Raw genomic sequence first — 21,347 nt, 5'->3', positions numbered from 1 at the left:
TCTTTGGGGAAAACTTTTTAAATGACCATGACCATGGCTTATACCTCGCAAATGTCGCCGACATTAAAGGGGGATAACCACCGCTTTGTCCGATGTTCTCGCCAGGATTCGAACGCGTTCCGGCGTCATTGGCTACAATGGCACGAATTAGATATCCGCATTCAGGGCGAAGTGTCCTCATCTTGCTATAGCTCCCATAAAGACCGATCTCTCGATTTAAGGTCTTAGGCCGATAAAAGCCACATTTATTATCCGATTTTGCTGAAATTTGGGACAGTGAGTTGCGTTAGGACCTTTGACATACTTCCTTAATTTGGCCCAGATCGGTTCAGATTTGGATATAGCTGTCATATAGACCGATCCAACGATTTATGGTTTTAGGCTCATAAAAGGCGCATTTATTGTCCGATTTGGCTGAAATTTGGGACAGTCAGTTGTGTTAGGCCACTCGACAACTTTCTGCAATTTGGGCCAGATAGGTGCAGATTTGGATATAGGTGCCATATAGACTGATCTCTCGATTTAAGGTTTTGGGTCCATAAATGGCGCATTTACTGTCCGATGTCGCCGAAATTTTGGGACAGTGAGTTAAGTTAGACCCCTCGACATACTTCTGTAGTATGGCACAGATCGGTTCAGATTTGGATATAACTGCCATATAGACCGATCTCTAGATTTAAGGTTTTGTGTCCATAAGGACGCATTTATTATCAGATTTTGCTGAAATTTTGGACAGCGAGTTGTGTTAAGCTCTTCGACATCTTTCTGCAATTTGATCTAGATCGGTGCAGATGTGGATATAGTTGCCTTATAGACCGATCTCTCGATTTAAAGTTTTGAGCCCATAAAAGCCACATTTATTATGCGATTTTGCTGAAATTTAGGACAGTGAGTTTTGTTAGGCCTTTCGACATTTTTCTTCATTTTAGCCTAGATCTGTCCAGATTTGGATATAGCTGCCATATAGACCGATCTCTCGATTTAAGGTTTTGTTCCAATAAAAGGCGCATTTATTGTCCAATGTCGCCGAATTTCGGGATAGTGAGTTAATTTAAGCCCCTCGACATATTTCTGCAGTTTGGCCCAGATCGGTACAGATTTGGATATAGGTGCCATATAGACCGATCTCTCGATTTAAGGTTTTCGACCAATAAAAGGCGCATTTATTTTTCGATCTCGCCGGAAATTGGGAAAGTGAGTTGTGTAAGGCCTTCCGACATCCATTGTCAATTTGGCCCAGATCGGTCCAGATTTGGATATAGCTGCCATATAGACCGATCTCTTGATTTAAGATTTTGGGCCAATAAAAAGAGCATTTATTGTCCGATGTCGCCGAGCATTGAGACAGTGAGTTATATTAGGTCTTTGGACATCCTTCTTTAATGTGACCCAGATCTGTCCAGATTTGGATATAGCTGCCATATAGACCGATCTCTCGATTTAAGGTTTTGTTCCAATAAAAGGCGCAATTATTGTCCAATGTCGCCGAATTTCGGGATAGTGAGTTAAGTTAAGCCCCTCGACATATTTCTGCAGTTTGGCCCAGATCGGTACAGATTTGGATATAGGTGCCATATAGACCGATCCAACGATTTAGGGTCTTAGGCCCATAAAAGGCGCATTTATTGCCCGATTTGGCTGAAATTTGGGACAGTCAGTTGTGTTAGGCCCTTTGAGGTCTTTCTTCAATTTGGCCTAGATCTGTCCAGATTTGGATATAGCTGCCATATAGACCGATCTCTTGATTTAAGATTTTGGGCCAATAAAAAGAGCATTTATTGTCCGATGTCGCCGAGCATTGAGACAGTGAGTTATGTTAGGTCTTTGGACATCCTTCTTTAATTTGACCCAGATCTGTCCAGATTTGAATATAGCTGCCATATAGACCGATCTCTCGATTTAAGGTTTTGGGCCCATAAAGGCGTATATTTTGTCTGATGTCGCCGAAATTTGGGACAGTGAGTTAAGTTAAGACGCCCGACATATTTCTGCGATTTGGCCCAGATCGATAAAGATTTGCATATAGCTGCCATATAGACCGATCCCTCGATTTAAGGTTTTGGGGTCAAAAAAGGCGTATTTATTATCCGATTTCGCTGAAATTTGACACAGTGAGTTGTGTTAGGCTCTTCAACATCCTTCTTCATTTAGGCCCAGGCCGGCCAAGATTTGAATATGGCTGCCATATCGATCGATCTCTCGATTTATGGTTTTTGGCCCCTAAGAGGCACATTTATTTTCCGATTTTGACGAAATTTGGGACAGTTAGTTTTGTTAGGCTCTTCGACATTTTTCCAAAGTTCGTCCCTGCCAAACTTAACGCCTTTTTACTTGTTCTATTTATACCTTCACACAAGTTTATGTTTCTTAAAATTTAGTACCTTAGCAATTACTTACCCTGAAATATAAACTTAATCTAAATGCCTTATTCTCAAAAAGTTATTGTTCATTTTTACATTGTAGTCAAGTTTTTTTTTTAGATTTTTTGATTTGTTGTGGTAAAATTCAATTTAATTTAATTAAAATGTAATAATGTATCATCCATATAGTATAGATGATGCCGGCAACAATAGCATTGAAACGCATGCTGAGCATAAATTTAATTTTCTAGCAGATTTTTTCTATTTTGAAGCAACAAAGCAACAGGAATGGGCGAAATACCAAAATATATGCCACCCTAGCTCACTATGCAAGGCAACATCCCACATTGTATGCATGACAGAGTAACATTGTCTGACTTGTGTGCTGTGGTACTTCTTCCTTGTGAATATGCCACAGTAAAGATCTCAAGCGCCGACCCCCCATATGATCATACCTCAAACATCAATAGTCTTCTGTGATGCTCTCTGCTAGCATTCGATGGTGGTGGCGTCTTTCCGCACCTAATAATGTCATTGTGTGTCGTCTATGGGTTTAATAAACAACTTGAGCGCCATAGCCAAGTACCAACACCCTGTCATGCGGCAACAACCTGTTGCCTGCCAAAATAGTTTAAGTCTTTTTGTGTGTGTGTGTGAGTGTGTTTTTTTTTCAAATTGTTTCTCTTTTTGTCTTTTGTGAAACCACATTAAGGGCATGCCATAGTGTCATGGTTTTCTGCTTTAGCTGCATGCACAGTACTTTTGCCATAAAGGCTATGATATACTTCATCTCATGTGCTGCAATGTTGTGAAGAATCCAGAACATAATTCTGGCATCACGTTTCTTAGATCCTTTGAAGCTAATGTGAGAGTTCCTGTTGCTGGCGTTGCTGCTGCTGCGGCTAAGGTGACTCCTTGCACTAGGTGCAAGGTTAAGTGAATGCTGTAGAATGAAAACTCTGAAATTCCTCATAAGCATTTTCATTAAGTTTGTCTACTCCATGAGCCATTGTAGTTAATGCCATAAACCTTATTCAATTATATGGTAATGCAAGTTTGTTTGACAATACAGAAGTTTTTACACTCAATGCAATTTGTTAGTAGAATAAGGTGACATACTGGAAAGAGTGATAGGAGAGGGAAGTTTCAAGTTTCCAAACTTTAAAAAAAACTTTCTATCAAAACTAAAGAGATTAAAAAATCTTGTATTCTAGGGTCTATTGTTATGTAGTTTTTGATATCTAAAGGGGAGACGGACCCTCCCCCTTATTTAAATGTACGGAATCGGATCTGAGTTCCAAAAATTCTGTTTTCAATCTTATGGTAAAACAAAAACACCAAGTTGTTTATCCAAATTTGGGGTCAAGCAACTGGTGGGAACACCCCATCCCAAAACCCAAACTCACCCAATAGGAAATATGTAGTTACCAATTGGGACAATATGGGTATCAAATAAAAGTTACTTGAGTTAAATTACACATCTGTTACAAAAATTTAACTCCAATGGACTAGAGAGCAGCCCATTCCCAAAAGAAAAGCAGCCAATTGATATTCGAAGGGGGGACGGACGCTCCCCCTTATTTAAATGTTCATAAATGCCAGATATCGTCTTTGGATTCACCGAATTAATACAAAATTCAGTTTTCAATTTTATGGTAAACCAAAAACATGAATTTGTTTAACAAAATTTTAGGTCAAGCAACTGGGGGGTACACCCCCTCCCAAAACCCAAACCCACCCGATAGGACATGTGTAGTTACAATATGGGTATCAAATAAATATTACTTGGTAAATAAATTACAACATCTGTTACAAAAATTTAACTCCAATGGACTAGAGAGCAGCCCATTCCCAAAAGAAAAGCAGCCAATTGATATCCGAAGGGGAGACGGACGCTCCCCCTTATTTAAATCTTCATAAATGCCAAATATCGTCTCTGGATTCACCGAATTAATACAAAATGCAGTTTTCAATCTTATGGTCAACCAAAAACACGAATTTGTTTAACAAAATTTGAGGTCAAGCAACTAGGGGGTATACCCCCTCCCAAAACCCAAACCCACCCGATAGGATATATGTAGCTACAATATGGGTATCAAATAAAAGTTTTTTGGTAGTTAAAAACACATCTGCTAGGAAAATATAACCCAATGGACTAAAGAGCCGCCCATTTCCAAAAAAAGGTAGCCAAATGGACATGCAGGCCGAAGGGACCATTTTGGGAATCAAATGAAATGGGTAATATTCGGTACCAAGTATCTGAGAAGCCCCACTCAAAGTAAAAACCCCAATAGGACATATAGGTCAATCGAACCAATATGGGTGTCAAATAACAGTCTTTGACAGTAGAGTTCATATCTGATATTAATATCATGGACAAAGTATCTGAGAGCCGTCCACCCTTGAAAAATCCCTCAACAGGACCAGTCTTGCCGTTTTTGGTAGGATCCAACCAAAATTGGTATATTTCTGTTTTCTTGGTAGGTTAGTAAGCTGACCTCAATCTTTGGTAGGTTGTTCTAGCACATAAATCCCTAGTTAATTACTGAAATCGCCTGGGATAACTTAAAATTAATTAATTTCTTATCGTTTCTTTGTATTCTTTAAGAGTGCAGAACAAGACCATGGATGACGAGGGGCCAAATACTGTTACTAGGATTCTTACTGCTTAAAATTTCAGGAAAAAGGGCGCAAGTTTTGATATGGATTGTAGCGGTGGCTTTTGTGCGTTCAATGCCTATATTCAGAACACACGATTATGTGACAGCTGCATACAAATATGGTCAGATCTGGTCCATACTCGGATGTTGAGGGATCCATGCAACTTACTAAAACGGAAAAAATGGGTAGAAAAGCGCACTTGTAGGCCTAAACACTTAAATCCGGAGTTTGCTTTATCCAAAGTCGGGGCAAAAATATCACTTGATGAACTCAGGATTTCTTATTGGAAGATCGGTAAAAAGGGTATAGGCCAAGATATAGGCCATATTTTAACGTAAGGCTGTAGAGTGAGTTCAACAAAAAGACGGACGAACATGTCGTGATCCTCTATGAATAACGACAATCTAGTACTTTGCAGCTTTGCAAAAGTATAATTTAATGTGTTCCAAATGGAATGGCAAAACCGTAGTTTTGCCTTGTTGAACATATGGTAGATTTTGGTCGGGTTTGGTAGGATTTTTCTCTAATTTTGGTAGGAAATAATTTTCTTGAGTGGCAACCCTTAACAGGACATATAAACCTATCAGAATAACATATCATTGAGGTTAAAACTTGAATCGGACAGTACACGTTGATGTGTGAGAAGTTTGCTCCTGTTCCTTAGTGGAATGTTCATGGGCAAATTAGCAATTTGCAGAATAACGTGATATCAAATAGAAGGTCTTTGAGGTGTGAGAACAAATCTGATATAATTATTTGGGGCTAAGAGTCTGGAAGAACGCCCTACCCCCTAAGGGAGTAAAGTGCGAATCTGACATCCAAGACAAGTGTCAGCACCACTCACTACCAAAGAAACACTAACCTATCTGTGGGCCAGATGGCACAAAATGGAGCCCTATGTTGATGAATGAATGATGTTTGGATGTATACTCATAGAATCTTTTTGTAAAAACAGCAAAAATGTTTGCTGAAACAGCAGAAAGTCTGCTGAAAATGGAACAGCAATAATTTGTTGCTAAAACACCAAACATTTACTGTAATTTTTATATATTAAAAAGTAAAAAAAAGCTCAAAAATGTCACAAATATTTTAAAAGTTTTTATATTCCATCTTATTTTTCGATTCTACAAACATGTAACTTTAAATTTGTTGAAATATTTGATCGAATTTAAATAACAGCAGACAAAATGACTAAAACTTTTTAATATATGCTTTTGAACAAAAAATTAATGACCCAATTTTTTTTTACTAATATATAACAAATGCCTCAGATGTAGTTTCGAAGTTCAAAAATTTTGAAAGGATTTATTCAAAAGTTCAACATTTTTAATTTATTATCAGCAGACAGTGTTTGCTGATATCAGCAGACTAATTTTTCTGAGTGTAAAGTATAAATTTTGCACCCAGTTTTGTGGTGAAATAAATACATTTGAGGATTTTATAATGTTGTATTCTTAACAAATAAAATATTAAAACAGTATTAAAATTGAAAAACAAAAAAAAAAATTTAAAAAAATTTTTTCGAAAAAATAATTTTTTAAACAAAAAAAAAAATGAAAAAAAAATTTTGTGAAAAATAATTTTTAAAAAATAATTTTTGAAAAAAAAAACAAAAAAAAAATTTTAAACAAAAAATAATTTTTGAAAAAAAAAATTTAAACAAAAAATAATTTTTGAAAAAAAAAATTTTGAAAAATAATATTTGAAAAAAAAAATTTTGAAAAATAATTTTTGAAAAAAAAAAAATTTTAAAATAATTTTTGAAAAAAAAAATTTTTAAAAAAATTTTTGAAAAAAAATTTTAAAAAAAAATTTTTTAAATATGAGCTGAAACTTTGCATAGTTTATTTTTTTGTCCATAGGCAGCTTATGGGCTATATCGGATTATATCTTGATATAGCCCCCACATAGATCGATCTGCCCATTTAAGGTCTTATGACCATAAAAGCCACATTTATTATAAGATTTTGCTGCAATTTGAGACCATGAGTGGTGTTAGGCCACTCGACATCCTTCTTCTTCAGTTTAGACCATATCGGTCCAGATTTAGATATAGCTGCCCTATAAACCGATCTCTCTATTTAAGGTCTTGGACCCGTAAAAGCCACATTTATTATCCGATTTCGCTGAAATTTGAGACAGTGAGTTGTGTTAGGCCATTCTCTTTTTAATTTGGCCCAGATGGGTCCAGATTTGGATATAGCAGAAATATTTTTCGATCTGTCGATTTAAGGTCTTTGGCCCACAAGGCTATTTCGCTGAAATTTAGGACAGTGGGTTGCGTAAAGCCACTCGATATCCTTCTTGAAAATGGCTCAGATCGGTCCAGATTTAGATATAGCTACCATATAGACCCATCTCTCGATATAAGGTCTTGGCCCACAAAGGGCTATTTATTATCCGATTTCTTTGATAAGTTGGATTGGAATAAGGGTACTTCCCTTTTTCATTTGTTTTCAATTGCGCTTGTGAATCAAGTCATTTACCATCTACTCTAGTTGGGATGGTTGTAAAGCACCATGATCCATTTGACATCGTTCGCTGATGATATTTCTTGGTCGAAATTGAAATCACGATACGGATAGCCAGTCAAATGCTTCTAGCAACAACACACTTTTGTTGACTTTTACATGTATAAAAATAATTCTATAAATTGTTGCAAAAAATGTCTACACTTTTACACATAATTTACATAATTTTTATACCCTACCACCATTGGATGGGGGTGTACTTATTATGTCATTCTGTTTGTAACGCCTCGAAAAATCCGTCTAAGGCCCCATAAAGTATGTATATTCTTGATCGTCATGTCATTTTAAGTCGACCTAGCCATGCCCGTCCGTCTGTCGAAAGCACGCTAACCTTCGAAGGAGTAAAGCTAGCCGCTTGAAATTTTGCTCAAATACTTTTTATTTGTGTCGGTCGGTTGGGATTGTAAATGGACCAAATCGGTTCATGTTTTGATATAGCTGCCATGTAACTGATCTTGGGTCTTGGCTTTTTGAGCCCCTAGAGGGCGCAATTCTTATCCGATTTGGGTGTAATTTTGCACATGATGTTTTGGTATCACTTCTAACAACTGTGCTAAGTATGATTCAAATCGTTTGATAACCTGGTATAGGTGCCATATAAACCGATCTTGGATCATGCCTTCTTGAGAAGGCGCAATTCTCATCTGATTTGGCTGAAATTTTGCCAGAGTTGTTTTGTTATGACTTTCAACAACTGTGCTAAGTATGGCGCAGATCGGGACAAAACCTGATATAGCTGCCATCTAAACCGATCTGGCGTCTTGCCTTGTTCTGGTTTTAGAGGGCGCCATTCTCATCCGATTTGGCATAAATTTTTTACAAAGGCTTCTCCCATAACCTTCAACATACTTATCCAATATGGTCTGAGTCATCAAAATCGGTTCAGATTTGGCTATATATGTATCACCTGATTTGCACTCGATTTCTTAGGTTCTGCCCTTCTTCCTGCTCAAGGTTTTTAAAAGGACAAATCACCTTGGAAATCTTTCCCCCGGATCCATCCTACCATATCCTTTCTTGTATTTTTTTTTTGGACATTATTAACAAATATTTTTTTCTGAGTCTTCCTAAGTGGCAGCCATGCAAATGGTGCTAGTGCTAGTGTTGAGAAAAATCGCTGCTTGTTATGCCAAAAATTTTATAGCATAAACATTTGTTGAATATTTTTATCCTTAAGACTCTGCTCGGTTTTGTACTATCTATTCATTCATTTTTCTGTCCGTCTGTCCGTCCATCCGTTTCTCTATGCATCCCCTTTGGCTGCTACAACCATCAAAAGCATGATAAAAATTTGTCACTTTGCCCTTTGTTCGCAAGAGGATTTCAGTTGCATTCACTCAACTCAACTATGAAAAAAAGAGGCAAATTTTACATTTTGCTCTGTCATGTTGCTTATTTTTGGTTTTTTTTTTTATTTTTCTATTTTACCCCCTTGTTTGGGGTCTTTCGATCAAAAGAAGAATTTCTTGTTGGAATTTAGTTGTAACACATTTTTCTCATTCTATTCTTCAAAGGAATTTTTACAGCAAATGACACAAAAAATGCATTCTTTGACAAAAACACCAACACCAAACGGCAGCAATAGCATTCTTAGGTACTAAGTTTTTGGTTTGGTATCAATAACCGCATTACTTTGTATTGAATTCTTGACCTACAAATGCAAAACCAAAGCAGAAAAATTAAAAGCAAAAGGTGTTTTTCGTCTTAAACATTCCTGCGAAAATGCCTCTCTCAAAGAAAGAACGAAATATGCCATCACATGCAGATGACAAAAATCCTTTTGTTGCATTTTTATAGTGGTGGGGTAGTAATGTAATGAGAAACGGACAATCAGTTGGAATGAAAGAGGCCGATTGTCGTCGAAAACACAAGCATATATACTTTCATTATGAATGTTATCTGGAAAGTCTCTCGGACGATTCAATTTAGAAATACTGTTCTCTTTAACTTCAAATGGGAAGAATCACATTAGGAAAATCTTTAAATGCACGTTCTATGTTATGTGAACACCTGGTTTTGTAATTTGAACTCGTATTGATATACTCTAAAAAATTTCACTAAACTAGACATTTCTAAGAATTCCAATATTTTATGGCCATTTTTATTTTTTTACAAATTATTACTATTCTACAATATTTGTTTTTCTTTTCATATTTTTATATGTTTGCTTAATATTTTTATATTTCATTTTCAAATTCCAAATTGGAAGTGTTGTTCTCGTATTTTGATAACCTACTACATACTTTATTTTCCCATTTGTATTCCTGGTAAGTTTTAAATCATACGGAACAGTGAGTTAGTACTAGAGAAACAAGTTAATAAAAATGTTCGGTTTTATGGATCATAAAGTTTTGCATTCAATAATTTATGTACACTTTAGCATTCTTATTGTGGGGTATGACCTTAGACTAAAAAAAATACCCTGTACCACAGTGGTGGTGTATAGTGGGGTATACTGAAGACTTAAAAAAAAAAAAAAAATAAAAAGGCGTTAAGTTTGCCCCGGCCGAACTTTGGATACCCACCACCTAGGGTATATATGTAAACCAACATTCGTCAAAGCAGCTATATTGAAATATGTTCCGATTTGGACCAAATGCTAATAAGTACAAGTCATTGTTCAATCAAAACCGATCTGAACCATAAACGACACGGATGTCAAAAAGCCTGACATTAGTGTCACTGTGTCAAATTTCAGCGAAATCGGATTATAAATATGCCTTTTATGTGGCCAAGTCTTTAAATCGAGAGATCGGTCTATATGGCAGCTATATCCAAATCTGGAGCGATCTGGGCCAAATTGAAGAGAGCTATCGAAGGGCCCAACACAACTCACTGTGCCAAATTTCTGCGAAATCGGACAATAAATGGGCATTTTATGGGGCCAAGACCTTAAATCGAGAGATCGGTCTATATGGCAGATATATCCAAATCTGGAGCGATCTGGGCCAAATTGAAGGAGAATGTTGAAAGGTCTAACACAACTCACTGTCCCAAATTTCGGCGAAATCGGACAATAAATGGGCATTTTAGGGGTCCAAGACCTTAAATCGGGAGATCGGTCTATATGGCAGCTATATCCAAATCTGAAACGATCTGGACCAAATTTTAGAGGATTGTCGAAGGGCCCAACGCCACTCACTGTCCCAAATTTCTGCGAAATCGGACAATAAATGGGCATTTTATGGGTCCAAAACCTTAAATTGAGAGATCGGTCTATATGGCAGCTATATCCAAATCTGCACCGATCTGAGCCGAATTGAAGGAGAATGGTGAAGGGCCCAACACAACTCACTATGCCAAATTTCTGCGAAATCGGACAATAAATGGGCATTTTATGGGTGCAAAACCTTAAATCGAGAGATCGGTCTATATGGCAGATATATCCAAATCTGGAGCGATCTGGGCCAAATTGAAGGAGAATGTTGAAAGGTCTAACACAACTCACTGTCCCAAATTTCGGCGAAATCGGACAATAAATGCGCCTTTTGTGGGCCCAAGACCTTAAATCAAGAGATCGGTCAATATGGCAGCTATATCCAAATCTGGACCGATCTGAGCCGAATTGAAGAAGAATTTTTAAAGGCTTGACACAACTCACTGTCCCAAATTTTGGCTAAATCGGACAATAAATGCGCCTTTTGTGGGCCCAAGACCTTAAATCAAGAGATCGGTCAATATGGCAGCTATATCCAAATCTGGACCGATCTGAGCCGAATTGAAGAAGAATTTTTAAAGGCTTGACACAACTCACTGTCCCAAATTTCGGCGAAATCGGACAATAAATGCGCCTTTTGTGGGCCCAAGACCTTAAATCGAGAGATCGGTCTATATGACAGCTATATCCAAATCTGGACCTATCTGGGCCAAATTGAAGAGGGCTGTCGAAGGGTCTAACACAACTCACTGTTCCAAATTTGAGGGAAATCGGACAATAAATGGGCATTTTATGGGTCCAAAACCTTAAATTGAGAGATCGGTCTATATGGCAGCTATATCCAAGTCTGGACCGATCTGAGCCGAATTGAAGGAGAATGGTGAAGGGCCCAACACAACTCACTGTGCCAAATTTCTGCGAAATCGGACAATAAATGGACATTTTATGGGTGCAAAACCTTAAATCGAGAGATCGGTCTATATGGCAGCTATGTCCAAATCTGGAGCGATCTGGGCCAAATTGAAGTAGAATGTTGAAGGGTCCAACACAGCTCACTGTCCCAAATTTCGGCGAAATCGGACAATAAATGGGCATTTTATGGGTCCAAGACCTTAAATCGGGAGATCGGTCTATATGGCAGCTATATCCAAATCTGAAACGATCTGGACCAAATTGAAGGAGAATGTTGAAGGGTCCAACACAGCTCACTGTCCCAAATTTCGGCGAAATCGGACAATAAATGCACCTTTTATGGGCCCAAGACCTTAAATCAAGAGATCGGTCTATATGGCAGCTATGTCCAAATCTGGAGCGATCTGGGCCAAATTGAAGGATAATGTTGAAGGGTCCAACACAGCTCACTGTCCCAAATTTCAGCGAAATCGGACAATAAATGCGCCTTTTATGGGGTCAAGACCTTACATCGAGAGATCGATCTATATGACAGCTATGTCCAAGTCTGGAGCGATCTGGGCCAAATTGAAGGAGAATGTTGAAGGGTCCAACACAGCTCACTGTCCCAAATTTTGGCTAAATCGGACAATACATGCGCCTTTAATGGGTCCAAGACCCTAAATCGAGAGATCGGTCTATATGGCAGCTATATACAAATCTGGACTGATCTGGGCCAAATTGAAGAAGGATGTTAAGTGCCCTAACACAACACACTGTCCCAAATTTCGGCGAAATCGGACAATAAATGGGCATTTTATGAGTCCAAAACCTTAAATTGAGAGATCTGTCTATATGGCAGCTATATCCAAATCTGAACCGATCTCAACCAAATTGGAAAAGAATGTTGAAAGGTCTAACACAACGTACTGTCCCAAATTTCGGCGAAATCGGACAATAAATGCGCCTTTTATGGGCCCAAGACCTTAAATCGAGAGATCGGTCTATATGGCAGCTATATCCAAATCTGAACCAATTTGGACCAAATTGCAGACAGATGTCGGTGAGCTTAACACAACTCACTGTCCCAAATTTCGTCGAAATCGGACAATAAATGTGGCTTTTTTGGGTCCAAAACCTTAGACTGTGAGTGGTGTTGGGCCCTTCGACATCCCTCTTCAATTTGGCCCAGATCGGTCCAAATTTGGATATAGCTGCCATATAGACCGATCTCTTGAGTTAAGGTCTTTGGGCCATAAAATACACATTTATTATCCGAGGTCGACGAAATTTGGGACAGGGAGTTGTGTTAGGCCCTTCGAGATCCCTCTTCAATTTGGTCCAGATCGGTCCAGATTTGGTTATAGCTGCCATATAGACCGGTCTCTCGGTTTAAGGTCTTGGTCCGATAAAAGGCGCATTTATTATCCGTGGTCGCCGAAATTTAGGACAGTGAGTTGTGTTAGGCCCTTCGACATTCCTCTTCAATTTGGTCCAGATCGGTTCAGATTTGAATATATCTGCCTATAGACCGATATCCCGATTTGAAGTCTTGGCCCCATAAAAGGCGCATTTATAATCCGATTTCGCTGAAATTTGCCACAGTGACTTATATTTGGCATTTCGACAATCGTGTCCAGATCGGTTCATATTTGAATAAAGCTACCAAAAATACCAATCGTTTGTTCTACAAAATTGAACCATGAGTTGTACTTATTGGACCACTCAATGTCCGTTCCGAATTTGGTCCAAATGTGACCATATTTCGATATAGCTGCTATGGGGGCATAAAGGCACTTATCTGTGGTTAAAACTACCCCTCACGGAACCTAATTATGTTGGCCACCACAAAAACCACTCCAAACACCATTCAAGTGAGTAAGACAAAAAAAAATCCATCAAAAATCACATGGAACTAAAAACTCAGCGAAATGCCTGCTTAACTTCCAACATCCATGGAAGGATGCCATAAGGTATTCACATAGACAAAAAATGATTGTTTCTCATTTCATTATGAAAAATCTGTACGACATGCCAATAAACAAAGCCGAAAGATGAAAAGCATTGCGGCATTTATGATTTTACTAAGTACGTTGACATTCTGTACCATGCGACGGCCATGATACCTATCTGTAGCTGTGCTGTGTTGTGTTGTATTGGGTTGTGTGGCGCGCAATACTCGGGGTGAAAAAGTTCTATGAGAAAATTTTTTAGCATTTTAGACCCATCACAGATATGGTAGGTGGCAGTCCGCGCCATTCCAACGTTACATGTTGGCACAGTGCCCAAAAGATGGAAATCATACGAAAACACAAAAACTCACATCGACGGACAATTGTAGTGAAAATTTGCGCTGTGCAACATATGGTGGCAAGAAGAGGCTGTCTGAAGAAAGGCCTCCCCCCATATGTAAAGTAGCTAGAGACATTTGTGATTCTCGACACACAAATCCAACAAGAGAGTAGGAGTAGAATTCGATTCGATGTTCTCTTTTGGAAAACAAACGAAAAGAAACCCACTCCAACAACATGCAACATTGGAAAATGTGTGGTTCTCATGTGTGTTCCAAACACATGTGTGTGCCGCCAACACCACCAGTTGTCTTCCTTTCCATTCACCGTTGGCAAGCTAATCTAAGGCAATGGCCACTATTTCTATATGGGGCAGAAAATGGAAGATCATCCGCATTCTCCTCTGTGGGTGTACGCTTAAGAATTTTTTGTTTACCCACAAATTGTTCTTCCCCCTACACTACTGCTCACCCATGCAACGAACATAAAGTGAATGTGAATAAACAAATTTACAGAACCCAACAATGGGCAAACTGAATGACAAATAAATAGATAAAAACACATTTAAGAGAGCAAAAAAAGAAACTCAATGCTTGAACTCAGCACTTATCCAAAGTATTAAAAGGAAAGACAAAAAAAATTCTCATGCAGTGTTTGAGAGCAAAGAAAAATCTGTAGAAATCTAGTCGAAATTTCGCGCAGTTACTTTTTGATGTAGATCTTTGACGTTTTTAGAGTTCAGATTTTGATATAGGTTAGGTTAGGCCGAAAAGAGGGTGCATATATTCGCCCCATGCCACCATGGACATACGCCTAAGCCAGTAATCGGCTTAAACGTATGTAACCACTAACAAGCGTTAAGTTCGGCCGGGCCGAACTTTGGATACCCACCACCTCGGGTATATATGTAAACCGCCTTTCGTCAAAATCCGGTGCAAAACTCATACCTTATGTCCCATAGCAGAAATATATGGAGGGGCTTAACTTAACTCTTTGTCCCAAATTTCGGCAACATCAGACAATAAATGCGCTTTTTATGGTCACAAAACCTAAAACCGAGAGACCGGTCTATATGGCAGCTATATCCAGATCTGGACCGATCTGAGCCAAATTGACCGAGGATGTTAAAGGGCCTAACACAACTCACTGTCCCAAATTTCAGCAAAATCGGATAGTAAATGTGGCTTTTATGGGCCTATGACCCTAAATCGGAGGATCGGTCCATATGGCAGCTATATCCAAATGTGTACCGATCTGAGCCAAATTGACGAAGGACGTTGAAGGGCCTAACACAACTCACTGTCCCAAATTATAGCAAAATCGGATAATAAATGTGGCTTTTATGGGCCTAAGACCCTAAATCGGAGGATCGGTCTATATGGCAGCTATATCCAAATGTGGACCGATCTGAGCCAAATTGAAGAAGGACGTTGAAGGGCCTAACACAACTCACTGTCCCAAATTTCAGCAAAATCGGATAATAAATGTGGCTTTTATGGGCCTAAGACCCTAAATCGGAGGATCGGACTATATGGCAGCTATATCCAAATGTGGACCGATCTGAGCCAAATTGAAGAAGGTCGTTGAAGGGCCTAACACAACTCACTGTCCCAAATTATAGCAAAATCGGATAATAAATGTGGATTTTTTGGGCCTAAGACCCAAAATTTTGAGGATCGGTCTATATGGCAGCTTTATCCAAATCTGAACCGATCTGAGCCATATTGACGGAGGATGTCGAAGGGCCCAAGACAACTCACTGTCCCTAATTTCAGCAAAATCGGATAATAAATGTGGCTTTTATGGGCCTATGACCCTAAATCGGAGGATCGGTCTATATGGCAGCTATATCCAAATGTGTACCGATCTGAGCCAAAGTGACGAAGGACGTTGAAGGGCCTAACACAAATCACTGTCCCAAATTATAGCAAAAGCGGATAATAAATGTGGCTTTTTTGGGCCTAAGACCCAAAATTTGAGGATCGGTCTATATGGCAGCTATATCCGAATCTGAACGGATCTGAGCCATATTGACGAAGGATGTCGAAGGGCCTAAGATAACTCACTGTCCCAAATTTCAGCAAAATCGGATCATAAATGTGGCTTTTATGGGCCTAAGACCCTAAATCGGCGAATCGGTCTTAACCTGCTTATGGACAAAAAAATATTCTGTACAAAGTTACAGCTCAATACCTCTATATTTAAAGACTGTAGCGTGATTTCAACTGAAGGACGGACAGACGGACGGACATGTCTAGATCGTCTTAGATTTTTACGCTGATCAAGAATATATATACTTTATAGGTTTGGAAATAGTTATTTCGATGAGTTGCAAACGGAATGACAAAATAGATATATCCCCATCCGTCGGTGGTGGGTATAGAAAGAAACTTTTAAGTTAGGAATTCCGTGCTACTTACAAAATCCTTAATTGTTTTCAATACCCCTCCCCTAAGAATGGTTCGTGTCTGATATTGTGTCTCCACCCAATAAATCGTCTGCCCTTTCATTTCCCCTCACTCCGTTATGGCGCGGCACCCAAACATTGCGAATTTTGCCATCCTTAGAGAACGCGTTAATCTCCTTCTTAAACTACAAAACTATTCGTGACCTTACCGTCCTGGTTGTTATTGCCCTTATGGCAATTTTACTGTCGGTAAAGATGTTCACATTCGATGTTCTTCCGATAGCACCACACAACTTCACGCATTCCGTGATCGTCTGAATCTTCGCCTGCAGGAACGTATTATGGTCAGGCAGTCTAAAACAGATCTCAGTCCCTGGGTTCTCAATGTAGACCCCCGGGCCCACTCTGTCCTCTAGCATTGATCTATCCATGTAACATAATCTTCCAGATGGCAATACAAGGGTTCCATCAATCCAAGACTGTGCCGATGGCAGCAGTGCGTAGCACTCGACAACAAGGTTCATTTCAGGTATCCGATCGGAAATCTCTTCCCTTCCTTCCAGGTTTCCTATCGTTGCCTCAATTATACCGCCATGGTATGAGCTGCTCCCATCCTCAATCCATTCTCCCATCGCCTTAAGTCTCATAGCCGCAGTGGTTGCCTCACACTTAATCTGTATGTCAATGGGTCGAAAGAATAGTCTCCAGTGCCCTAGTGGGCGTGGTCCTCATCGCTCCGCCTATGCCAAGACAACATGTTCTCTGAATCTGTTGTATGGTCCTTATGTTGCACTTTTTCTCCCTATCAGTCCACCAAACTACTGAGGCGTAAGTAAATATTGGTCTAATCACGCTCCTGTAGACTTCCAACAGCCATGGTTAGTATTGTCCAGATCGGTCTATAACCTCGTATAGTCTATAATCTGCTACAAAATTAGCACAATGTGTGGTATAAGGCCCATCGACTTTCGTACCGAGTATGGTGAAGAACGGGCTATTTTTGATACAGCTGCCTCATATACCGATTTCCCCATTTAACTTCTTGGACCCATAAGAGGCGCATTTTTTTCCGATTTCCATGAAATTTTGCACACTGCGCATAGCTCAGGCTTTTCGACATTTGTGACCTATATGGTTCAGATCGGTTTATATTTTGATATCCCATAAAGGTTTTGGGGTTATAAAAGTTCCATTAATTAACCGATTTCGCTGAGATTTGGGTTACGTTACGCTTCTCGATATTCGTACTGAGTATGGTAAAGATCAGGGCTATAGGTGAATATAGCTGTCATATATTCCGATCTACAGATTTAGGGTCTTGGGCTCATGAAAGCTGCATTTCTTATTCGATTTCTCTGAAAATTAACACAGCGAGTTGTCGAACACTCTTCGACATTCGTATTCAATATAGCCAAGATCGGTCTGTATTTGGATATAGCTGCCATATAGACCGATTTAAGGTTATGGGTTCATAAAGCGAGCAGTTATTACCTGATTTCGCTGAAATTTGGCTCAATAATTTGTGTATTGTGTAAGCATTCATATTGAGAATGGTCAAGATCGGTCTATATATGGACAGATTTGGACCAAGTTGCAGTAAAATGTCGAAGAGCCTAACACAACTCACTGTCCAAAATTTCGGCGAAATCGGACGATAAATGCGCCTTTTAAGGACCCAAAACCTTAAATCGAGAGATCGGTCTATATGGGAGCTATATTAAAATCTGTACCGATCTAAGCCAAATTAAAGAAGGACGTCGAAGAGCCTAACACAACTCACTGTTTCGAATTTCGGCGATATCGGATAATAAATGCGCCTTTTACGGCCCCAAAACCTAAAACCGAAAGATAGGTCTATTTGGCAGTTATATCCAAATCTGGACCGATCTGTGCCATATTGCAGAAGTATGTCAAGGGGCTTAACTTAACTCACTGTCCCAAATTTCGGCGACGTCGGACAATACATGTGTCTTTTATGGGCCCAAAACCTTAAACCGAGAGATCGGTCTATATGGCAGCTATAATCAAATCTGAACTGATCTGGGCCAAATTAAAGAAGGACGTCGAAGAGCCTCACACAACTCACTGTCTCAAATTTCAGCAAAATCGGATAATAAATGTGGCTTTTATAGGCCTTAGACCCTAATTCGGAGGATCGGTCTGTATGGTAGCTATAACCAAATTTGGACCGATCTGGGCCAAATTAACGAAGGATGTCGAAGGGCCCAACACAACTCACTGTCCTAAATTTCGGAAAAGCGGATAATGAATGTGGCTTTTATGGGCCTAAGACCACAAATTGGGGGATCGGTCCATATGGCCGGTATATCCAAATCTGGACCGATATGAACCAAATTGACGCAGGATGTCGAAGGGTCTAACACAACTCACTGTCCCAAATTTCAGCAAAATCGGATTGTAAATGTGGCTTTTATGGGCCTTATACCCTAATCGGCGGATCGGTCTATATGGGGGCTCTATCAAGATATAGTCCGATTTAGCCCATCTTCGAATCTAACCTGCTTATGGACAAGTCGTGTTCTTGCATTGTCAGCAAAAAAAGTTGGATATCAATCTCACGGTAGCGCTCACCATCCACAGTTACGTTACGACTCGCATCATCTTTAAAGAAGTACGGTCCAATGATGGCACTAGCCCATAAACCGCACCAAATGTGACTTTTTCTGGATGTATTGGTAGCTCTTGCAATGCTTTTGGCTGATATTTACTCCAAAATCGATAGTTCTACTTATTTACGTACTTATTGAGCCAGAAAAGAGCTTCATTGCTGAATATAATAAGCGCGCACGAACTTTCCTAACAGAGCACACATTTTGATAATAAAATTCAATAATTTACAAGCGTTGTTCGTTTGTAAGACTATTCATGATTAAATTATAGACCAAACTGAAGATGTTTGACCGTGAAACAAAACACGAAACGTGCGTGAGCTATTTCAATCAGTGTTGCAAAAAAGATAATGGCTGAAAAATCGCCGGTTTTTTGCTATCTCTTATGCCTATATAGCAAATTGCAAATTTTTGCCCATGAACATTCCACTTAGGAACAGGGGAAAACTTCTCACATATCAATGAGTGTAGTCCGATTCAAGTTTAAGCTCAATGAAAAGGGGGCCGCCTTTTTATAGCCGAATCCGAACGGCGTGCCGCAGTGCGACACCTCTTTGGAGAGAAGTGTTACATGGCATAGTACCTCACAAATGTTGCCAGCATTAGGAGGATAAAACCACCGCTGAAAATGCTTATATTTCGTTATTTAGGTGGGATGGGGCGTCCATTCAGTTACTTTTTCTGAAAACATATATCAGCTTCGTATACTACTCTAAAGTACCTCTTCTTGGAGTACCATATGGCAATGGTCAGCAAAAATTTTCTATTTGGGTGGTGTTATGGGGTGGGTTGGGCCTATAGAAACTTTTTTCCGAATATTTGAGCCCCATATTGCTATGCTCGTAAATTTGTGCTTTTTGGTGGGTGTTTTTGGGGTGGGGCGGTCACCAAAGCACTTGGTTCCACATTTGGATATCATATTCGTGTTCTACACTAAAATAACTTCTATTTGAGCCCCATATTGCGATGGTCAGTAAATAAGTCCTGTTGGGAGGTGTTTTTAGAATGGGGCGGCCCCCCCCCCCCCCAACACTTGGTCTCACATTTTGATATCAGATTCGTATTCTACTCGTAAATACCTTTCATTTGAGTCCAAGATTGCCATGGTCGGTAAATATGTCCGATTTAGGTGTGGTTTTGGGGTTCGGGTGGTTCCCCAAAAGCTTAGTCCAACAATTGGATATCAGATACGTTTTCTAATCTTAAATACCTTTCATTTGAGTCCCATATTGTCGTGATTGGTCTATATAGATATTTGGTAAGTTTGGGGTGGGGCGGCCCCCCTAGGTACCTCATCCGAAATTTGGATACCAAATTTTTTGTTTTTAGGTTACTATAAGAGAGCACACAAAATTTCGCTTAAATCGCACTACCCATTTGCGAGATCTGGCGTTTCTGAAAATTAGGTTAAGGGGGAGGGTCCGCCTAGTTTTTCTTCTTCGAAATTTGGCGTGCTTTATTTAGAATATTTAGACTTTATGTGGTCTTTGATGAATACTTCGAGGTGTTACAAACGGAATGACGAAACTATTATACCCCATCCTATGGTGTAGGGTATAAAAACAAAGTGCGTATGACGAAGATTTTTAGCAGGTACCATTTTTTTTTTTATTTTTATAAAGAGATCTGGCGTTTCTGAAAATTAGGGTAAAGGGGAGGGTCCGCCTAGCTTTACTTCTTTGAAATTTGGCGTGCTTTCAACAGACGGACGGACGGACGGACGATCAAGAATATTTAGACTTTATGTGGTCTTTGACGAATACTTCGAGGTGTTACAAACGGAATGACGAAACTATTATACCCCCATCCTATGGTGTAGGGTATAAAAACAAAGTGCGTATGACGAAGATTTTTAGCAGGTACCATTTTTTTTTATTTTTATAAAGAGATCTGGCGTTTCTGAAAATTAGGGTAAAGGGGAGGGTCTGCCTAGCTTTACTTCTTTGAAATTTGGCGTGCTTTCGACAGACGGACGGACGGACAGACAGACGGACGATCAAGAATAAATAGACTTTATGTGGTCTTTGACGAATACTTCGAGGTGTTACAAACGGAATGACGAAACTATTATACCCCCATCCTATGGTGTAGGGTATAAAAACAAAGTGCGTATGACGAAGATTTTTAGCAGGTACCATTTTTTTTTTATTTTTATAAAGAGATCTGGCGTTTCTGAAAATTAGGGTAAAGGGGAGGGTCCGCCTAGCTTTACTTCTTTGAAATTTGGCGTGCTTTCAACAGACGGACGGACGGACAGACAGACGGACGATCAAGAATAAATAGACTTTATGTGGTCTTTGACGAATACTTCGAGGTGTTACAAACGGAATGACGAAACTATTATACCCCCATCCTATGGTGTAGGGTATAAAAACAAAGTGCGTATGACGAAGATTTTTAGCAGGTACCATTTTTTTTT

The 21,347-nt window shown here is 39.3% G+C and overlaps 1 protein-coding gene across 8 annotated transcripts in view; it reads left to right on the top strand.

Moving 5' to 3' along the window:
* LOC106084154 (polypyrimidine tract-binding protein 2) overlaps positions 1-21,347 on the top strand; it is a 530,939-nt gene that overhangs the window by 88,017 nt on the left and 421,575 nt on the right. The window lies entirely within an intron of this gene.

The sequence above is a fragment of the Stomoxys calcitrans genome, chromosome 2 (assembly GCF_963082655.1).
Source record: "Stomoxys calcitrans chromosome 2, idStoCalc2.1, whole genome shotgun sequence".
Taxonomy (NCBI): Eukaryota; Metazoa; Arthropoda; class Insecta; order Diptera; family Muscidae; genus Stomoxys; species Stomoxys calcitrans.
Note: the sequence above shows the minus strand (reverse complement) of the source record. Positions and strands in the feature narration are given on the sequence as shown.